We start from the raw sequence: 17,542 nt of genomic DNA, 5'->3' as shown, positions 1-17,542 counted from the left end.
TTCAGAATGTTTTAAGATGTAAGGGAGTAATAGACACAAACTATGAAATAAACAGGAAAATAGGTATACAGGCGGATATGTGACAAAAATACAGACGGAGCGACGGACATATACGCTTCCACTTAGATCGGTAAAGTTGGCTACTAGTAACCAGCTACTAGTAACTGGCTACTTAAAAAGAGAAAAGTTGGCTACTAGTAGCCAGCTACTTGAACCAGGAAAAGTTAGCTACTAGTAGCCAGTTACTAGTAGCCACCTACTAAAAGTAAGAAAAGTTAGCTACTCGTAGCCAGCTACTACAAAATATAAAAGTTATAATTACTGATAGCTCGCTACCAGATAAAGGTTAACGAATTTGAAAATTATTATCTATCAGATTTATTTCTAAAGAGGACGAGGAGTCGTATGAAATTTCATGCTCAATTATCTCCAATTACATAACGTTGCAATGCAAAATACGAATAAACTTTTTCAACTGAGTGTTTACTTTAAAAGTGATACGGATTGAATTCAGACATTCAATCATTTGATATACCATCCATTTTGAGATATCTGCTACTTTTACAATTTGATTCGAGTTACCCTGAAATTTCAACATAAGTGTGAATACCGTAAGAAACTTAATGTTTGACTTTATGTTTGTCTTAGATATCTGACGAATTTACGACTATACATATGGCAAGAAGTGATAGATGGTGTTTTGGTACGCCACGAATTTTCAGATATCGCTCTTTAGGAAATCAGTTACTTATACATTTTGATTATCGGTACAATAAAATTTCAAGATCCGTGTGAATACCTTAAGGAACTTCGTATTCATAACATATATTTAACTTATTTACAACGATACGTATGGCGAGTAGTGATATTGGGTATCGTGATGTCATCAATAGTCAGCTACATATACCTTTTGATGGCAGGTAAACTGAAATTTCAAGTTTTACGCAAATACCTTAAGGCACTCTGATTTTGTATTAGATATCTGACTAATTTACAATTATCAAAGTGAAGAAGAGTGATATTAGGTATCTTGACATGCCATAAATTTCCAGATATTACGCTTAAGGAAGTCAGCTACTTATACCTTTAGATTCCAGGTAACCTGAAACTTCAGTTTTTCATAAATATCTTAAATAGCTCTGTGTTTGTATTAGATATCTGACTAGTTTACAACTATCCATGTGAAGTGGAGTGGTACTGGGTATCTTGATATGCCATCAATTTTCAGATATCACCCTTAACCCTTTCTCTACCGGCACATTTTAGAGGTTTTTAAAGACTAAATGACAATATTTTTAAATCGATTTAAATCTGCATGGATCACGATTTGGGGTAGGCATATGACATGTAATTTTGTTAGGAATTGGACAGGGAACAATTTCTTATAAAATTTGTCAATGTATCCCATGACCTCAAATAGATCTACGGGGTCAAAGGTCATATAAGTGCACATTTTTGCAATCTTTTTTCTCTGAAATATATATATTACGACCCCTCTCACTAGATCAGAGTCAAAAATAGGAAATTCTAAATGTATGAGCTAATGTACCTTTTAATATACTACAAAAAGAACAAAATCAAACTAATCAATTTTATTGACAAACAAATATTTTTGGTTGCTAAGTAACAACACTCATAGTACAATTTTGACCATAATTTGCCTTTCTGCATCCATTCAACACAATTTAAACGTAATTACAATCCATGATGATTAGTAAATGTCACATTATTTTAAAAATATAATCTTTAAATAGATCTTAATCATTTTAAAAGATTTTTAACAAAAATATGATGAAGAGAATTAAGGTCAAAGGTCATCAAATGGAAACTTCGTACTTTATATACTTGTCCATCATTTTCTAATAATATGACGTTTTGCCATTATGTTCCATTAAATAGAATAAGTATTGCAACATTAAAACAAAGATCTTTCAATTATTGTTAATCTAAAACAATTTATTTTTTTTTTATTCAATTATATTTGGTTGCTAAGCAACAACACCTTATCAAATGTTATCAAAAAGTACTAACCATTTTTCCTCTCCAAGTTCAACATATACGAATGTTCAGGTACTTGCTTTCAATCACTAGATTTAAATGTACTTGCATCATATTTAACAAAAATGTTCTTGTATTCAACCTCTTGAAACCTATTTCTAGACATAATTCTTGATAATGAGTTGTTCCGACAGTGGCATGCGTTGACCAATATCTGTCTATCGACTGGAACTTCACAGCAGGCGTGTATAAGATAATGCACAAAAATCTGGAAAAAAAGTATTTCTTAATACTTAGTCCTAAATACTAATGTATTGTCAAAGCTTTTGAATACTCAATTGGCTCTGTAAATGTTTTCGATAATCAAGGCCCTCTGAAAAGTATGCATTTAATTACTTATGAAATTTTATCAGAGGTAATTGTAGTACACATTTAATAAATGAGTTACATTCACAGCCAGATTAATTTTGGTAAAGGTAATCTTTTTACTATGCATTTTATTATTCTTTTTAAACTGGAAATCACCGCCACAATATCCGTTTTTAAAACTAGTAATACCTGTACAGTTCCTCTTCAGTGAGAGGCTGCAAACTTCCTTGGGAAGTATATGGCAACCCTTCCCCCTAGATATGACCATCTCAGCATAATGGTTGGTGGCAACACAGATGGAGAAAACCAAATCTTCTGTCAAAGACAGCTTCATAAAATCTGAAGTTCTCCGAATAATAGGGTCCCATATCTGAAAGAAAATTGCAAATAAAATCAGTATTGGCCACCATACCTTAAAACGTGTCATATCTTATAATTAGAAACTAATTAGTAATTGTTTTGTCTCACTTTGTATGTATACGATCCCTAGTTATGCAGCAAAAAACAAACAAACAAACAAATAAACCAGTAAAATGATACACACATATCAGTGTACCATAATGTCATGATTCCAATTGTGAATGTATTATCAGGATTTATTTGAATGTTAATCAAATTTATACTGATTTAACCCTATATTCAACCTCAAAGAGTCATACCAACTGAAAGCCAGGTTGTCACCCCGAATGAAATGCCACAGTTCTGGGATCAGGTGTTCCTGTGTCCTCCACATCAGCATCCTTCCAATGCATGTCTGGATTTGCCAGTAGACTGTCGCTAGCGGATGATACCTGGGAACTTCCCACTAAATATTGGGATGCCAATACCCTTTTTAAAAAAGAAAAGAAATTACAATTAAGAATTGTTGGTTTATGTTTAAAAAGCAAAATCTAAGTTTCACGGTAGCATGGAACAGTTTCGCACTTAAATTTATTTACTCAGATTTATTTAAAGATAAGGTAAGGAATTACATACATGTGTTAGAAATGAATCGAATATTTTATTATACATTGCGAGAGTAGCAGAGTGGGTAATGAAAAAAAAATATGTATCATGTAGGTATTGCATTATGCCGAGCATATATTATACACGAGGGCAAATACTGAAGAAATTCAGGTTAAAACCTACAGGGTCCAGCGAAAATACTGAAACTCTGAGGGAAAGTGAATGACCCCAGATATAAAAGTTGAATTGAATTGCTTCTTAATGGTACCCAGTGTCTAAATCCCCTTGTATGGTACTCTGATGGGCTGTGGATTTAGTCGAAATTAGAGAAAATCTAGGCAAGAACGGGATTGATTGATTGATGTTTTCTGCCAAACTCAACAATTTTTCAGTTATCTGGTGGCACCCAGTTTTTTTTTATTGGTGGAAGAGAGAACCCAGATACCTGGGGAGAGACCACCGATCTTTTGAAAGTAAACTGGGAAAACCTTCTCACTTACCGGCGCGAACGGGATTCGAACCCGCGCCGACAGAGGTGAGAGGCCGTGTGATTTTGAGCGCAATGCTCTAACCATTAGGCCACGGAGGAGTCCGGCAAGAAGGGGACACGTGTCCATCAGCTCATAGCATACAAGTACCAACATGTATGGATCACATGTAATTTATGGTCATAAGCTACTAAGTGTATATAAAATACATGCATTTGGATAAAAGAGAAATCAATATGATTTTCATTAGCCTGTCATAATCAGACTTTGATTGATGTTAACCCACCCCCATTTTGGCCCAAACACACATTTTGTTTTTATTTCTGTTACAGAATAAAGAAAATAATTCAAATTATGATAATAAATTCTATCATTACAATAATGCAAAGTGTGTTTTCCTAACAGATTGTGTTTTCTTTTCATAGAAAGATAATTTCTTTTATAAACATGGAAAAAACTTGGAAAATAGCCTTCTCACCAGCGGTCGTGAATACCCAGTCTGATTAAAACCACCCCATCCCATTATACACTAAATACACCCCCTTCTTACACTCGCGCGTCAGGTAAGGAGATAATTTTGGGAAAAGGGGGGGGGGGTGTTAATCAAACTGCCGGACCCAGACAGGGTGTTATTCACTTGGTTTAGGTATCATAAAATATAAATATTTTCTTTCATGAAACGACAAATCATGGCATCAAATCGCGTTTAATTAATCGTGAATTTTTCATAGCATGACAAAACCGCATTTTTTTTCTTTTTAGTCGGCCTATGTGGCTACATCAACTTACATGTACGTATTTATACTGAATGCATGATCGTTTGGGTCATCCTGCAACAGGAGATCCAGGGCATCTTCTTCTGACATTAGGTCGTTTTAAAGATGTAAAATACTTGTAAGCGTTCGCTGTGACAGTCACAGTGAAGCTGTGTTGTTTTCGTTGAAACGGAAACACGTGTGTTCTCCGTGCACACTTTCAGAAAACCCCGCGATCCGGATCACGGAAAAATAAAAGTATACAGGCTATATATAGGCGAACTTCTTTTTTCTTTTCTTTTTTTCGAAGAGAAAAAAATTATTACTATTCCGAACAAATATAACGTTTATATCTGAATTTGAAGTACTTTATTTATCTGTTTTTAAATTCAATCTGCCGATGTAACATTCTCAATAGGTGTTTTATGAAGTTACATGTAGGTTGTGTAACTGTTATAAACCAATATTGGTTTTATGCTTTTTAAAAATAGCAGAGATACCTGGTTGATTATTTCATACATGTATGTATGTTGTTTTAGTGTATCAACAGGTACTGAATTTACTAAAAGAGGACAATACAAATAGTTTTCACCACTTTATTGTGCGACGCGCGTCGATTGCTGTTAGCGACGTCGATTTGTCGCTAATTTTTAAGAAAACCGCGCAGCATGTCCCAATTTCATTTTATCGTAATATAAAAACTACCGAGAATTATAATATGAATAAGGGTCCATCAAAAAGAACATTTCCTCTACTTTTACAGGATGTATTTACTTTTCCCTATTTCCATATATAAATATAGATAAAACGCCGATCTGTTTAAACATTGAGAAATAAAATCGTAAAACAACGTATATGTGCAAAAAATTGCTATTTTCTTATAACTTTGCCAGGCATTAAAAACAATTTTTATATGTACTGAAAGCAGGGAATATATGCTTTTCAAAAATATAAAAAATATTGCATTCATAGGGAAAATAAAAAAAAATCATAGCGAAGGGGAAATGGCCTTGCGACAAAGCGTTGCGTCATATTTAGACGAAGTCATCTTTCATTTTAAATGCTTTTTTTTAATTTAATGGCTTTATTTATTCAATTGATTTTTGCATAGTTAAGAAATATAAAAAAAAAATTCCAAAAATATGATGTATAAAACATATATATTACGTCCGTAGTTTCAAAGATTTATAGACACTCCTTTTGCGTAGCCCTGTTTTTACGCGCTATCGGTCATATCTTAAATAGCTCTGTGTTTGTATTAGATATCTGACTAGTTTACAACTATCCATGTGAAGTGGAGTGGTACTGGGTATCTTGATATGCCATCAATTTTCAGATATCACCCTTAAGGAAGTCAGCTACTTATACCTTTTGATTGCAGGTAACCTGAAATTTCAAGTTTTTCATAAATATCTCAAGGAACTCCTTGTTTGTATTAGATATCTGACTAATTTACAATTATCCACGTGAAGAAGACTGATATTAGGTGTCTTGATATACCATCAATTTTCAGATATTGTGTTTAAGGAAGTTAGCTACTTATACCTTTTGATTGCAGGTAAACTGAAATTTCAAGTTTTATAAAAAATTCTAAGGAACTCCGTGTTTGTTTTAGATATCTGATTAATTTCCCAATCCACATATGACAAGATGTGCTATTAGGCATCTTGATATGCCATCAATTTTCAGATATCACCCTTAACAAAGTCAGCTACTTATACCTTTTCATTCCTAGTAATCTAAAATTTCAAGTTTTCCGTACATATCTTAAGGAACTCTGCATTTGTAATAAATATATCATTCATTTACCATCTCACATATGACAAGGAGTGATATCAAGTATCTAATATGCCATCAATTTTCAGATATCACGAGTAAGGAAGTCAGTTACTTAAAGCTTTTGATTCCTGACAACCTGAAATTTCAAGTTTTCATAAATATCTTAAAGATATCCTTGTTTGTATTAAATATCTGACTGATTTACAACTATCCATGTGAAGTGGAGTGATATTAGGTATCTTGATATGCCATCAAATTTTAGATACCGCGCTTAAGGAAGTCAGCTACTTATACCTTTTGATTGCAGGTAAACTGAAATTTAAAGTTTTTAGAAAATATTTTAAGGAGCTCCGTGTTTGTTTTAGATATCTGATTAATTTACCAATGCACACATGACAAGATGTGATATTAGGTATCTTGATATGCCATCAATTTTCAGATATCACGTTTAAGGAAGTCAGCTACTTATACCTTTTGATTCCAAGTAACCTAAAATTTCAGGCTTTTCGCAAATATCTTAAGGATCTCTGTCTTTGTATTATAAATCTCAATAATTTACCATCTTACATACGACAAGGAGTGAGATTAAGTATCTTAATTTGCCACCAATTTTTCAGATATCACGCTTTAGGAAGTCAGCTACTTATACCTTTTCATTCCAAGAAGCTTAAAATTTACAGCTTTCAGCAAATATTCTAAGGAAGTATGTGTTTGTATTCGATATCGTATTAATTTACTAGTGCACATATGACAAGGAGTTATATTAGGTATCTTAATATGCCATCAATTTTGAGATACCACGCTTAAGGAAGTCGGCTACTTATACCTTTTGATTGCAGGTAACCTAAAATTTCAAGTTCTCCGTAAATATCTTAAGGAACTCTGCGTTTGTATTCGATATCTGACTAAGTTCCAACTATCCACATGAAGAGGAGTGATATTAGGGATCTTGATATGCCATCAATTTTCAGATATCACCCTTTAGGAAGTCAGCTACTTATACCTTTTGATTCCTCGACACCTGAAATTTCAACTTTTTCATAAATATCTTAAGTAACTCTGCTTTTGTATTAGATATCTGACTAACTTACAACTATCCACATGAAGAGGAGTGATATTAGGTATCTTGATATACAATTAATTTTCAGATATCACCCTTAAGGATGTCAGCTACTTATATATTTTGATTCTAAGTAACCTGAAATTTGAAGTTTTCTGTAAATATCTTGAGGAACTCTGCGTTTGTATTAGATATCTGACTAACTTACAAACCTCCACGTGAAGAGGAGTGATATTATGTATCTTGATACCTATTATCATACCTCTTCACATGGATAGTAGTTTACTAGTCAGATATCTAACAGAAACACAGAGTTCCTTAAGCTATATACAAAACTCTTTAAATTTCAGGATGTCTGGAATCAAAAGGTGTAAGTAGCTGACTTCGTCGACGTGATATCTGAAAATTGATTCCATATCAAGACACTTCATATAAAGCCCAGTAATATCGACATTGCATTGCAAACCCCGGAACCACTACAAATAACATAACAAGAGGTGGTGTAGCCTTTATTGTCAGAAAATCTAGAGAATACTCTGTTCGAGAAATCAAGACAACAAACAATCGAATACTGACAATAGAGATTGTGTTTGGGTCTGACAAACTATTTATCATCGGATCCCTATTGCCCTCGACAAATTTACCCATTAATGAATACAAAAGTGTTTTGTGTGACGTATTTGATCTCTGTGATGAACTCAGTGAATCTGGTCCTGTGATACTCTGTGAAGACTTCAATACAGATATCACAAATAAACCTACAAGTCCAAAGTCAAAACTTTTGACTAATAATATGGCAGAAAGAAACTTGTATAGTGTTTTTCAGACTGAGTGCAATATTGTCTCATTCCAAACTAAAGACAAAAAGATTAAAACAGTACTGGATTACATTTTTGTTCCTGAATGGTTGGCGTCTGAAGTCAAATATAAATAGATATATAAAGGTTTCAAATACGAAATATTTGATCATTTCCCCCTCTTCTCTGAATTCAACATCAAAAATATATTCAGCTGCCTTCCTCCAGATCTATCTCGTAACATTCCAAAATGGTCAATTGCAGATTCAAATAATCTACAAGCGTACAAAAACACATGTGATCGTCTTCTCAGCACTTTTCAAGCAGATGGTGAACTGTATTATGACATTGACCAACATCTGATAAATATAACGGCCACTCTTTTATCTGCATCTGATTTTCACATTCCATACGGAAAATTTAGACCTTTTTTAAAGCCCTACTGGAAATCTAACAATCTAGATCATGCTCACTATGATATGCGATGTGCTCGACGCCTCTGGAAATCGGAGGGTTCTCCGAGGTCCAAGGAATCCGATTCTTTTGTTAAATATAAAAAAGCAAAATGTGTTTTTCGAAAACTTCATAGATTAGCAGTAAAAACCTGGCATACTTCCATATTTGATGAAATTGAAAAGGCAGCTGAATTAGACATAGGTACCTTTTACAGAACAGCGTGGAAAAATTCAAAACGAGCGTCCTCTACACTCCCTAAACATCTAACGTACATGGATAGTACAGCCGATAATGTTATAGACATGTGCAACCTCTGGAGAAAATATTATTCTGATCTTGCCGAGGAGAAACACACTCCAAACAAATTTGATGATTTATTCAAAGAACATATTGATGAATATGTAAATCATCTAGATAGTGAGTCAAGAAGCTTCTCCCAATCTACTCTTGTACAGGATCCATTATCGACTGAGGAAATACGGCAACATATTACAGCAATATCAAAGGGGAAAGCAGCGGGTCCAGACTTTCTTACAAATGAACACATCATATACGGCGGAAACAAACTCGTAGATCGTTTACGTATTCTTTTCAACCGCATATTGCAATGTACATATGTTCCTGAAATGTTTAAGGTTGGTAAAGTAATCTCTATCTACAAAGGCAAAAATAAAGATAAATGTAACCCTACAAACTACAGAGGTATTACATTGACTTCTGCAATAAGCAAACTATTTGAAAAGGTTATTCTATCTCGCATTGAAAATGAATTAACTGAAAAGCGCATCTTATTTCCACATCCGTTACAATTTGGTTTCAGAAATGATCATGGTGCTATACCAGCCTGCTATGTCTTGAAAGAAGCCATTGGCTATTATGTATCAAGAGGTTCGCCAGTCTTCTGTGCTTTTTTAGATAACGAAAAGGCTTTTGATAGAATATGGCATAATGGCCTTTTATTTAAACTTCATACTCTTGGAATTGATCGTAGAATATGGAAAATCCTGAAATACTGGTACAATGGCAATAAATGTTTTGTATCCTTTGCTGGGATGAATTCGTCATTATACAATGTTTCACAAGGTGTTGGTCAAGGAAGAGTTCTTAGTGCTTTTATGTTCCTTGTATATATAGACGATCTCTTAAATGAAATTTGTAAACTCAACTATGGGTTATTGTTGGGTGATATACATATACCAAGTATACTGTTAGCAGATGATACTGTTTTGCTGAGTAATTCGCCTCGCTCTCTTCAAAGTCTGTTGGTTATTGTTGAGCGTTATGCATACAAATGGAGACTTCATTACAATCCATGTAAAAGTGTTTTTTATAGTTTTTAATAAGTTTCCTCCTTCATTTGTAAATTATGAAATGAAATTATTTAATGATCATATACCATATTGTGATAGTGTCATATATGCAGGTTGTTTGCTTCAAGCAAACATGAAATGTGACAAATTGACAGATCGAGCGTGCAGGGCTGCAAGAACTAAAATACATTCCTTGTATACAATTGGTGTGAACAGTTTTCAGATTCATCCTATAGTTTCAGCTAAAATTTGGAAAAGGATTGTGTTACCGTCGGCATTCTATTCTTGTGAGCTATGGACAGCATTATCTAAAGAAGATCTGAACAAAATTGAATATATCCAAAGACATTTTTCTAGAATAATACAAGGTTTTTCAAAATATTCTCCATCTCTTTCTTGCATTGCAAATCTAGGTTTATGGACTATGGAAGGTTATATTGATAAATGTCGTTTATTATTATTCGGTAGACTGCATAGAGCAGATCAAAACTCTACTCACAATAAAGTATATAGATTTATCTCCAATGTTTGTGTTGCTGAAAAGTTTCTTGTGACAAAAATTATTATTGATACTCTGACAAAATACGAAATGTCTAATGTATTTTCTGACCATGCTGATATTGTTTTTGATAAACAATCATTTTCAAAATTAGTTTTTAAAAATGTATTTCTAGTAGAAGATAGAAAATGGCATAATGCAATATCACAATGTCAACATATGTCGTTGTTTATGAAAATTCATTGTAAATTAAGACCAAGTCATATCTGGTGTATCCTTAATGAAAATCCTGGTCAAAGACGGTCTATTAATTGTCTCTTGCAACTTGCTTCTATGAAAATAGTTTCAAAAGAATGTACTTTGTGTGGTAAAAATGTTTTAAATTATAACATGCATGTAATGCTTAGTTGCTTCAATGTTTTATCAGAAAGAGAACATTTACTAGAGAATATATTGGATCTGTTAGACCTTGAAGAATATGTTAATTTTGAGAGCCAAAGTATTGAAACACAATATCTTTCTCTTCTGGGATGTATTAATGGTACAAGCTTTGGAAATTTGTCTCGTGATAAATGGAAAAAAGTAATTCAAATTGTTTCAAATTACGTTTTCAAATTGAAAAATCTCTTTATCTTTGATTGTCGTAAAATGTAACTTTGTACATATATAATTATGTTTGTTTGTTCCTGTTCATATCTAATTATATAATGTTCTAGTTGTCAATTACTTATAACTCTCCATTACTTTGGAGGAAATAAAGAATATCTTATCTTATCATATCTTATCTTATCTTACCTTTAGATTCCAGGTAACCTGAAACTTCAGTTTTTCATAAATATCTTAAATAGCTCTGTGTTTGTATTAGATATCTGACTAGTTTACAACTATCCATGTGAAGTGGAGTGGTACTGGGTATCTTGATATGCCATCAATTTTCAGATATCACCCTTAAGGAAGTCAGCTACTTATACCTTTTGATTGCAGGTAACCTGAAATTTCAAGTTTTTCATAAATATCTCAAGGAACTCCTTGTTTGTATTAGATATCTGACTAATTTACAATTATCCACGTGAAGAAGACTGATATTAGGTGTCTTGATATACCATCAATTTTCAGATATTGTGTTTAAGGAAGTTAGCTACTTACACCTTTTGATTGCAGGTAAACTGAAATTTCAAGTTTTATAAAAAATTCTAAGGAACTCCGTGTTTGTTTTAGATATCTGATTAATTTCCCAATCCACATATGACAAGATGTGCTATTAGGCATCTTGATATGCCATCAATTTTCAGATATCACCCTTAACAAAGTCAGCTACTTATACCTTTTCATTCCTAGTAATCTAAAATTTCAAGTTTTCCGTACATATCTTAAGGAACTCTGCGTTTGTAATAAATATATCATTCATTTACCATCTCACATATGACAAGGAGTGATATCAAGTATCTAATATGCCATCAATTTTCAGATATCACGAGTAAGGAAGTCAGTTACTTAAAGCTTTTGATTCCTGACAACCTGAAATTTCAAGTTTTTCATAAATATCTTAAAGATATCCTTGTTTGTATTAAATATCTGACTGATTTACAACTATCCATGTGAAGTGGAGTGATATTAGGTATCTTGATATGCCATCAAATTTTAGATACCGCGCTTAAGGAAGTCAGCTACTTATACCTTTTGATTGCAGGTAAACTGAAATTTAAAGTTTTTAGAAAATATTTTAAGGAGCTCCGTGTTTGTTTTAGATATCTGATTAATTTACCAATGCACACATGACAAGATGTGATATTAGGTATCTTGATATGCCATCAATTTTCAGATATCACGTTTAAGGAAGTCAGCTACTTATACCTTTTGATTCCAAGTAACCTAAAATTTCAGGCTTTTCGCAAATATCTTAAGGATCTCTGTCTTTGTATTATAAATCTCAATAATTTACCATCTTACATACGACAAGGAGTGAGATTAAGTATCTTAATTTGCCACCAATTTTTCAGATATCACGCTTTAGGAAGTCAGCTACTTATACCTTTTCATTCCAAGAAGCTTAAAATTTACAGCTTTCAGCAAATATTCTAAGGAAGTATGTGTTTGTATTCGATATCGTATTAATTTACTAGTGCACATATGACAAGGAGTTATATTAGGTATCATAATATGCCATCAATTTTGAGATACCACGCTTAAGGAAGTCGGCTACTTATACCTTTTGATTGCAGGTAACCTAAAATTTCAAGTTCTCCGTAAATATCTTAAGGAACTCTGCGTTTGTATTCGATATCTGACTAAGTTCCAACTATCCACATGAAGAGGAGTGATATTAGGGATCTTGATGTGCCATCAATTTTCAGATATCACCCTTTAGGAAGTCAGCTACTTATACCTTTTGATTCCTCGACACCTGAAATTTCAACTTTTTCATAAATATCTTAAGTAACTCTGCTTTTGTATTAGATATCTGACTAACTTACAACTATCCACATGAAGAGGAGTGATATTAGGTATCTTGATATACAATTAATTTTCAGATATCACCCTTAAGGATGTCAGCTACTTATATATTTTGATTCTAAGTAACCTGAAATTTGAAGTTTTCTGTAAATATCTTGAGGAACTCTGCGTTTGTATTAGATATCTGACTAACTTACAAACCTCCACGTGAAGAGGAGTGATATTATGTATCTTGATACCTATTATCATACCTCTTCACATGGATAGTAGTTTACTAGTCAGATATCTAACAGAAACACAGAGTTCCTTAAGCTATATACAAAACTCTTTAAATTTCAGGATGTCTGGAATCAAAAGGTGTAAGTAGCTGACTTCGTCGACGTGATATCTGAAAATTGATTCCATATCAAGACACTTCATATAAAGCCCAGTAATATCGACAAAGATAAATTAGTCAGATATCTAACATATCTATTTTGAAAATTGATGGCATATTAAGATACCTAATATCTATATTATTCTTTATTGCTGAAGACATACGTCTTATGGCATACATGTTTACAAAAATAATAAACAAGTTAACAATTGTATAGTATGGCATGGCATGACATTATATGGTATGTTACACAATACTGATGTGAATTTATAGACAGAGAATGCTACATAAGTAAATCATTACGTAAATTAAATATCACTACTCCTCAGGTGGATAGTAAATAATTAGTCTGATATCTAATACAAACACACAGTTCCTTAAAAGATATCTACAAAACATTTGAAATTTCAGGTAACAAGGAATCAAAAGGTCTAAGTAGCTAACTTCCTTAAGCGTGATATCTGAAAATTGATGGCATAATAAGATATTTAATATCACTCCTTGTCATATGTGAGATGGTAAATTATTATATATCTAATACAAACGCAGAGTTCCTTAAGATATGTACGGAAAACTTGAAATTTCAGGCTACCTAGAATCAAATGGTATAAGTAGCTGAATTCCTTAAACGTGATATCTGAAAATTGATGGCATATCAAAATACCTAATATCACATCTTGTCATGTGTGCATTGGTAAATTAATCAGATATCTAAATCAAACACGGAGCTCCTTAAAATATTTTCTAAAAACTTGAAATTTCAGATTACCTGCAATCAAAATGTACAAGTAGCTGACTTCCTTAAGTGTGATATCTGAAAAATGAAGGTATATCAAGATATCTAATATAACTCCTTGTCATATGTGCATTGCTAAATTAATCAGATATCTAAAACAAAATCGGAAATCCTCAAAATATTTACTAAACTCTTGAAATTTCAGTATACCTGCAATCAAAAGGTATAAGTAGCTAACTTCCTTAAACACGATATCTGAAAATTGATGGTATATTAAGACACCTAATTTCAGTCTTCTTCACGTGGCTAATTGTATATTAGTCAGATATCTAGTACAAACACAGAGTTCCTTGAGATATTTATAAAAAAAAACTTGAAATTTCAGGATACCAGGAATCAAAAGGTATAAGTAGCTGACTTCCTTAAGCGTGATATCTGGAAATTTTTCGCATGTCAAGATACCTAATATCACTCTTCTTCACTTTGATAATTGTAAATTAGTCAGATATCTAATACAAACTCAGAGTTCCTTGAAATATTGGTAGAAAACTTGAAATTTCATGTTACCTGCAATCAAAAGGTATAAGTAGCTGACTTCCTTAAGCGTGATATTTGAAAATTGATGGCATATCAAGATACCTAATACCACTCCACTTCACATGGATAGTTGTAAACTAGTCAGATATCTAATACAAACACAGAGTTCTTCAAGATATTTATGAAAAACTTGAAATTTCAGGTTACCTGCAATCAAAAGGTATAAGTAGCTGACTTCGTTAAGTATGATATCCGAAAATTGTTGGTATATCAAGATACCTAAAATCACACCTCTTCACGTGGGTAGTTGTATATTAGTCAGATATTTAACACAAATACATAATTCTTTAAGATATTCATGAAAAACTTGAAATTTAAGGTTACCAGGAATCAAAAGGTATAAGTAGCTGACTTCCTTAAGCGTGATATCTAAAAATTGATGGCATATCAAGATACCTAATATCAGATTTTGTCATATGTACATTGGTAAATTAATCAGATATTTAAAACAAAGACGGAGTTCCTTAAAAAAAATTCTTAAAACTTTAATTTTCAGGTTACCTCCAATCAAAAGGTATAAGTAGCTGACTTCCTTAAGCGTGATGTAACACAATTAATGGCATATCAAGATACCTAGTACCACTCCACTTCACATGGATAGTTGTAAACTAGTCAGATATCTAATACAAACACAGCGTTCTTTAAGATATTTATGAAAAACTTGATATTTCAGGATACCAGGAATCAAAAGGTATAAGTAGCTGACGTCCTTAAGGGTGATATCTGGAAATTTATGGCATGTCAAGATACCTAATATCACTCTTCTTCACTTTGATAATTGTAAATTAGTCAGATATGTAATACAAACTCAAAGTTCCTTAAAATATTGGTAGAAAACTTGAAATTTCAGGTTACCTGTAATCACAAGGTATAAGTAGCTGACTTCGTTAAGTATGATATCCGAAAATTGTTGGCATATTAAGATACTTAAAATCACACCTCTTCACGTGGGTAGTTATAAATTAGTCAGATATCTAATACAAATACAGAGTTCTTTAAGATATTTATGAAAAACATGAAATTTCAGGTTACCAGGAATCAAAAAGTATAAGTAACTGACTTCCTTAAGCGTGATATCTAAAAATTGATGGGATATCAAGATACCTAATATCAGATTTTGTCATATGTGCATTGGTAAATTAACCAGTTATTTAGAACAAAGACGAAGTTCCTTAAAATATTTTCTAAAAACTTGAAATTTCAGGTTACCCGCAATCAAAAGGTATAAGTAGCTGACTTCCTTAAGCGTGATATTTGAAAATTGATGGCATATCAAGATACCTAATACCACTCCACTTCACATGGATAGTTGTAAACTAGTCAGATATCTAATACAAACACAGAGTTCTTCAAGATATTTATGAAAAACTTGAAATTTCAGGTTACCTGCAATCAAAAGGTATAAGTAGCTGACTTCGTTAAGTATGATATCCGAAAATTGTTGGCATATCAAGATACCTAATATCACACCTCTTCACGTGGGTAGTTGTATATTAGTCAGATATTTAACACAAATACAGAGTTCTTTAAGATATTCATGAAAAACTTGAAATTTAAGGTTACCAGGAATCAAAAGGTATAAGTAGCTGACTTCCTTAAGCGTGATATCTAAAAATTGATGGCATATCAAGATACCTAATATCAGATTTTGTCATATGTGCATTGGTAAATTAACCAGATATTTAAAACAAAGACGAAGTTCCTTAAAATATTTTCTAAAAACTTGAAATTTCAGGTTACCTGCAATCAAAAGGTACAAGTAGCTGACTTCCTTAAGCGTAATATCTGGAAATTTATGGCATGTCAAGATACCTAATATCACTCTTCTTCACTTTGATAATTGTAAATTAGTCAGATGTCTAATACAAACTCAGAGTTCCTTAAGATATTTGCGAAAACTGGAAATTTCAGTTTACCTGCCATCGAAAGGTATATGTAGCTGACTTCTTTAAGCGTGATATCTGAAAATTGATGACATATCACGATACCCAATATCACTACTCGCCATACGTATCGTTGTAAGTTAGTTAAATACATGATATAAACACGGAGTTCTTTATGGTATTAACACGGATCTTGAAATTTCATTGTACCGATAATCAAAATGTAACTGATTTCCTAAAGAGCGATATCTGAAAATTCTTGGCGTACCAAAACACCATCTATCACTTCTTGTCATATGTATAGTCGTAAATTCGTCAGATATCTAATACAAACATAAAGTTAAACATAAAGTTTCTTACGGTATTCACACTTATGTTGAAATTTCAGGGTAACTCGAATCAAATTGTAAAAGTAGCAGATATCTCAAAATGGATGGTATATCAAATGATTGAAGGTCTGAATTCAATCCGTATCACTTTTAAAGTAAACACTCAGTTGAAAAAGTTTATTCGTATTTTGCATTGCAACGTTATGTAACTGGGGATAATTGAGCATGAAATATCATACGACTCCTCGTCCTCTTTAGAAATAAATCTGATAGATAATAATTTTCAAACTCATTAACCTTTATCTGGTAGGGGCTATCAGTAATTATAACTTTTATATTTTGTAGTAGCTGGCTACGAGTAGCTAACTTTTCTTACTTTTAGTAGGTGGCTACTAGTAACTGGCTACTAGTAGCTAACTTTTCCTGGTTCAAGTAGCTGGCTACTAGTAGCCAACTTTTCTCTTTTTAAGTAGCCAGTTACTAGTAGCTGGTTACTAGTAACCAACTTTACCGATCTCTTCCACTTTCAGTTTCCAAGAGGGATTATGTTAAACTTATAAAAAAAGTACTTGCACGTGATACTACTCCAAAATTAATTCGCTATATAATTTACAACCTCGGTAAAACATGTATCACCTTTATTTTCCATTATATAAAAACTACATGAGTTTCACATAACGGACGGTTGTAAATTTATCTATGTAAATATCC

At 32.6% G+C, this 17,542-nt stretch overlaps 1 long non-coding RNA gene across 1 annotated transcript; it reads right to left on the bottom strand.

Moving 5' to 3' along the window:
• Positions 1 to 1,577: 1,577 nt before the first annotated feature.
• LOC130050459 (uncharacterized) lies at positions 1,578 to 4,661 on the bottom strand. Its single transcript, XR_008798901.1, has 4 exons — positions 4,590 to 4,661; positions 3,027 to 3,195; positions 2,557 to 2,737; positions 1,578 to 2,266 (listed from the first exon to the last, which is right to left on the bottom strand). It is a non-coding gene; the product is annotated as an uncharacterized LOC130050459 (long non-coding RNA).
• Between the last annotated feature and the right edge of the window lie 12,881 nt (positions 4,662 to 17,542).

This window comes from Ostrea edulis, chromosome 9 (genome assembly GCF_947568905.1).
Source record: "Ostrea edulis chromosome 9, xbOstEdul1.1, whole genome shotgun sequence".
Lineage (NCBI taxonomy): Eukaryota > Metazoa > Mollusca > Bivalvia > Ostreida > Ostreidae > Ostrea > Ostrea edulis.
The sequence above is the reverse complement of the archived record's forward strand: the minus strand, read 5'-3'. Positions and strand labels throughout refer to the sequence as shown.